Source organism: Berghia stephanieae, chromosome 2, assembly GCF_034508935.2.
Source record: "Berghia stephanieae isolate SIO BIC M18660-M18661 chromosome 2, UCSD_Bste_1.3, whole genome shotgun sequence".
Classification (NCBI taxonomy): Eukaryota; Metazoa; Mollusca; class Gastropoda; order Nudibranchia; family Aeolidiidae; genus Berghia; species Berghia stephanieae.
In genome coordinates, this window is record NC_088361.1 from 109,193,164 (window position 1) to 109,199,274 (window position 6,111).

General features: G+C 37.7%; 1 long non-coding RNA gene across 1 annotated transcript in view; it reads right to left on the bottom strand.

Moving 5' to 3' along the window:
- Nucleotides 1-2,821: 2,821 nt before the first annotated feature.
- The window catches only part of LOC144963815 (uncharacterized), an 8,028-nt gene continuing 4,738 nt past the window's right edge, over nucleotides 2,822-6,111 (bottom strand). The window contains exons 3-4 of the long non-coding RNA XR_013643717.1: nucleotides 4,176-4,233; nucleotides 2,822-2,915 (exon numbers count right to left, since the gene is read on the bottom strand). This is a non-coding gene — a long non-coding RNA (uncharacterized LOC144963815). The remainder of the gene's footprint in view (nucleotides 2,916-4,175; nucleotides 4,234-6,111) is intronic.

Here is a 6,111-nt window from a genome sequence, read left to right on the forward strand (position 1 = left end):
CGTGGAGGCTTACGTCTGTTTTCAAGGTGCCGTCGCAAAAAAAAAAAAAAAATAATAAAAATAAAAAAAAAATAAAAAAAAAAAATAAAAAAGGTTTTTTTAAAAAGTTTATTGAGAAAAAGATACGGAAAAAAGTGACCCTAGATAGGTATGCAATTTGGTGCATAAGTGCAGTAAAAATTGGTGCGCAAAATTAGTTCGTAGCGGATGCGAGACTCTGTGTGTGTGTGTGTGTGTGTGTGTGTGTGTGTGTGTGTGTGTCGTAGCTCCTCTTTCTAGGGTGTGTGTGTGTGTGCCTCTTTTTTTTCTTTTTTCTTTTTTTTTTTTTGGAGTGCCTACGTACACGGTAACGGGTCATCTAGCCTCAGGATCTACGTACACGTAAACTGGTTTACCGTTGCAACACGAGCAATAGATGGTCCTCGCTGTCGTGACCGCGCGCGCTCGTGTGTGTGTGTTATTTTTTATTTTTTTTAATCGAAACATTTTAACCATTAATGTCGAGATTCCATCTTACACTCCCCAAACTCCAGATCTTAGTCTTAATGTTATCATTAAAAGACAAGCCTTGTGATTTATAGTTTAATTGAAGTCCGAGTCGAAATATACTCTTACTACTGCTCTCTTGGTGGAAACGATTTATTCTTCATAAGCAATCTGGAGAAAAAAATCAGTGTCACTGTAAAACCGTGAACACCGCTGTAACAATCCTTTGATATACGTCATCAGGCAACCCATTGTTTCTTTCATCTTTTCCCATTCCCCCTTACTATCCCCCCATCCCCCCGCCCATTTCTCTCTCTCTCTCTCTCTCTCTCTCTCTCTCTCTCTCTCTCTCTCTCTCTCTCTCTCTCTCTCTCTCTCTCTCTCTCTTGTCATAGTGTTATCTCTTCCCCTTTCCATCTCATTGTAAAATGAAAACGTTCTGCTGTTTGCAGATACATGTATGATTGTTTTGTTTTTTCTCTCTCACTAGGCTAGGATTAAAAACCAAGACATCGGGTAATAGGTGTCTAATGCCAAAGTATAGATTCTCTCTTTGGCCAATTTAGTCACGCATGTGGCAGCCCAGACCGGTAACCCTGTACGTAGATTCTGGGGCTAGGTGCAAGGCTACCGTGAACGTAGATATGGGGCTAGGTGCAAGGCTACCGTGTACGTAGACACTGTCTTACTTAAAAGGTTTTTATATGCTTCCTTGCGTGTCATAGTGCTTTGTCTTGTGTGTAATAGGATTCAATAGTCCGATGTCACGTCCACCAAGCAACAGCTTGGTTCTAAACAAACAAAATTGTTACTTTTTATTCTTTATGCTGGCTACAACTTTTTTTACATGTCATGAGATTAAAATGTATGAAAGTTAAAAACATGATCAGATTTATAATGTTTTTTCTCCTATGAATACATTTTTATGCTCGTCGGTGAAGTATTTCATAAGGGCGTCCCCCATCGTTCCGATAGTTTAGAACCAGTTACTAAGTTACTATGCGTGGTTATGAGGGAAGTGACGTCACTACTATTGAAGCCTATTTGGATTCAATAGTCTGACGTCACGTCCGCCCAGCAACGAGCAGCTTGGTTCTGAACAAAGAAAATTGGTTTTCTTTATTCTTCATACTGGCTAGAACTTTTTCACATGTCATGTGATCAGAATTTATATCAGTCAAGAACATTATCAGATTTATAATGATTTTCTCCTCTGGATACACTTTCATGCCCGTCGGAGAAGTTTTTCATAAGGGCCCCCGCCATTGTTCCCATAGTTTAGAACCAGTTACTGTTACAATGCGTCATTATGAGGGAAGTGACGTCACGACCGTTGAAGCTCCATGTCAGTACGTACCAAGAAGCTTATAATATGAACATATTATAAGCTTCTTGGTACGTACCAAGAATTTTTTAGTCTGGTATCATCACAAGAGAAGCGGCCTACAGATAATATAAGGTCAAAAGGTTACACACCCATGACGCTCTAATCCGAAAGCGAGTGTCATACCACAAGGCCACATAGCCGCACATTTTTGAGTTGCTTTTCTGTGCAATTTTTGGTGTCATCAATCATAAGTGACACCATAAACACTTTTCACGTTTGTGTCAAATGTTGGGTCATAAGCTTCACATATCATCTTTCAATGATAAAGATACAAGTATTTAAGGTTCCACTATAATATATGTAATTTAGAAACAAAAGAGAGACTTTAAAATAAGCACTTGGCCTTAGGACCTTTTATAATAAAAAAAATAAATAAAAATTAAAAATAAAACTGATCTCAGACTGTATGAAAACCAGTCCATCCTCCGAACAAAAAGTAAGGGGAATACTGTGCTCTAGTGCGGCTATGTGGTCTAATGGTATGACACTCGCTTTCGAATCGGAAGGTCTTGGGTCGAGCTTCGTTCGGCGCATAGTTGAGTCCTTGGAGATGGCTCTTTACTCACATTCTCTCACCGTACTTAGGTGTAAAATGAGTACCTGGCCGTTAACAGCATTGTCTCTGTCCGAAAAATTGTTAGATCGCCTAATTGGCGTCCTGTCCCGTCTTCAATGTCAAATGTTGCTGTTTGCCAGGGACCCCTTGTAAAGCGATTTGAGCACATTTAGTGGATATTGCGCTATAAAAAAAGCTCAAAGCTCAATAATACTTGAAGAACGGGGTATGTCCTCGTTACCTCAAAATAATCATCGGTTTTCGACACGCTCGGTTTCTAGCACGCTTCTTGGCTTCTCCCGATAGCGTTCTTGAACCCAGCGAGTTTTGCAGTATTGGAATGATTAATTACATTATGAAAACGTTTTCAATCAAATCAAAAACAAATGAGATATTTTAAATCAAGTTTATTTTCTTCACAGGACGACAACGACACACACACATATTATATCACTCAGAACGTTATCTTGTCTCATCACATTTACGCTGAAAAATACATAGAAAAGGATTATATCGAGGAACAGGAAAATATATAAAATAAAAAATATACCTCACAAAATGTTACACTGGTAGTAGTAGTAGAAGTGTATGGCTACACATTGTGCGGCTATGTGGTCTAGTGGTATGACACTCGCTTTCCGATCGAAAGGTCCTGGGTTCGAGCCTCGCGCTCGGCGCATAGTTGAGTCCTTGGAAAAGGCTCTTTACTCACATTCTCTCACCGTACTCAGGTGTAAAATGTGTACCTGGCCGGTAACAGCGTTGTCTTTGTCCGAAAAATTGTAATATCGCCTAACAGGCGTTATGTCCCGTCCTACATGTTAAATGTTGCTGTTCACCAGGGAACCCTTGTAAAGCGCTTTGAGCACGTTAAGTGGATATTGCGCTATATAAAAGCTCAATTCAATTTTAATTTTACACTTCCAAATTCGTTACGTCAACCCAGCTTCGAAAGTCTTCCTCGCCCTTAGGACGGTTTCATAGCCACCATCAAGTTTAGTTACTGGAGGACGACGTGATCGGTGGTTTCTGGAGCTGCCTGACATTTCCGGCAGGTATCACTGTTCTTAATTTTCCACCTGCACATATTTGATGCAGTTCTGCCATGTCTAGCTAAGAGCCGATTTGAGGAATCCAAGTATTTCCTGGCATTGTGGAATGCAGGCATTCTTTTAGTTGGATGTCACACTGTAATATGTCGAGATGATTTCAATGCTAAACTTTGAATTTACAGTCAACGTATGAAACTTGGATTCATTTTTATGTTCTAGTGAGAATATATTTAACTTTTTTTTAAAACTGACAATAACTAAGATTTCATATTCCTGTTTACTGTCACATATATATAAGTTTTAAGTGTTTCCTGAAAGCGAGTTCAGTAGGGACCTCACGAAGAGATAAGGGGAGATTGTTCCAGACAGTCGGTGCAAAGTGACTAAATGATCTGTCAGAGAGTAATTTTACCCTTTTTTGGCACTTTAAGCAGGCGATGATTACCTGATCTGAATGCACGGGGCGGAACGTATGGTTCGACAAGATCATCGAGATAAGCAGGGACGCTTCCATGAAAACATTTAAAACACATGACTCCAACCTTAAAAAGTACCCTGGCCCTAATGGAAAGCCAGTGTAAAGTCAAAAGCATTGGAGTCGTGTGTTCTCTCTTTTTTCTTCTTAAAACTATTCTAGCAGCTTGATATTTCTTTACAACATTCATGATATATTATAATGTTTAAAAACACTTACAGGCACAGATATATTCGTCATTGCCCACCCATACACATTGTTGTCCTGGGCCACAGTCCTAAAATTACAATGATTAGAAAATGTATATTTTTACATGGCAAAAATATGCTTTAAATCGTGTTTATATGTTTAAACTTGAATTTATAGTCACACATATATATGAGACTTATCCAATATTTTTGTTTGATATAGATGAGATGAATTTTAACGAAGATAAAGAAACAACAATATGTCAAGCCTTTGATAATTACAAGTTCAAAATTACTCTTTAACTCAATCACTCCAACATCATACCGGTGTGAGGCAAATTGTCACATATTTATTTTATTTTTATTCAAATACATGAAACGGTGAAAGGTTCATCCATCACTGGTTGTCATTTAAGAGCTGAAATGTCACATGTTTCCTAACAACGGTTTTATGGCATGGTAAACTTAGTGCTAAACAAAGATATTAATGTAGTCCAGGAGTTTTAAGCTAAAAAATAGGGTTACTAGGAAGAAATTGGTGCCAAGCTAGATTTAACATATTTGGTTGTACTTTTAAACTGGCTGTCATAGTAATAATCCACGGAAATATATCCGTTCATGGGGGAAAAAAAAGTTTGTTGATGGTTGTCTATGTATCTACCCACACCAATACTTCTTGATATTTTTTTATTTTGCATTTTCTATATAAATTATTAATCTTTAAAAAAATATGACACTTGAGGATACGTATTTGGTTGATGCAACATATCAATGGACCAATAATGCATTAGAGTTAGAGTTGCTTATATCTATGTAAAAATGAAAAACCTCAAAATCAGCCTATAATTTACCTATGTTAGATGCACATATTTTTCATTCTAACTGAATAAAACATGGCCATCCTGGGATTTTTAGTGCTTTTTAAAAAGACTTTCTTCACTACTCAGCTTTAATATAAGCAAGCTCGGACCTATCCTTTTTACGCAATGTTCTTTGAAGCTACCCTTACACCATAAAATTAAGAAATCGTGCAAAATTAGAAATGTTAGTAGTTGTTTTGAAGATTAGCTTATGCTTATCATATGCTTTATCGTAGAGTCACCGCCCAGTGAAAAAAAAAAAAAACTCGAGTTGCTTCATATTCGTGCATAACTTTATTTTTCTTAATAGTTGGTAAGATTGATATCTTTGAAAAACATTTGGTCTATTGGAATTTCAATTCGACCACTTGAAGGTCAAACAGAGGTCACTAAAGTTCAAACGAGATCAACTGCATTTAGCAATTAATTACTGGTAAGTCATCGATATTCTATAACGCGTTTAAGAACGTAAAAACTTTATTATATGATAAACAAATCACAAGTACAATTTTGTTAATATTCCCTTCGATTTGTACGAGGTATTGCCCTCGATTTAATTATTAGATGATTGAAAATATCCCTCTTGTTGCAGCAGACTATAAAATGTACCTTTGTCCTCATCTGGTGCGTCATTTGTTGGGGCATAGATCTGTACAATGTTCATGTTGATATTCTTACTCCGTGTTGTGAAGGACGCCATGATGATCCTTTTTCCGTGTTGTTCCCATCTTTTTGGTGACTTCTGGGCAAATTTGCTAAGAATTGTTCCTACCCTTGTATATAAATCCCGTCCCTTCTCCCTGAATATAAAAACTCTCCCCAAATTTGAGGTTTTTCTGTCCGGATTGTACCCAATGGGTTTCGCTTACTCCAACTATATACAGCCTTTATCTTCTAATCTCTGTCACAACTTGAGAGCTTTTTCCTGCTTTATACATGGTGCGGACGCAATTCGAAGCCGCTTGTTTGGCGAGGACGCCATCGGGTCAGCAGTGTCCTTTTTGCTATTCTGTTGTCCTTCATAAATTCTATCATTGCAGAAAATCTTCTGTCGCCCAAGCTAAAAAAAAAAGGATTTGATTTGTCCGCCTTTGTTTCTGTAACAAT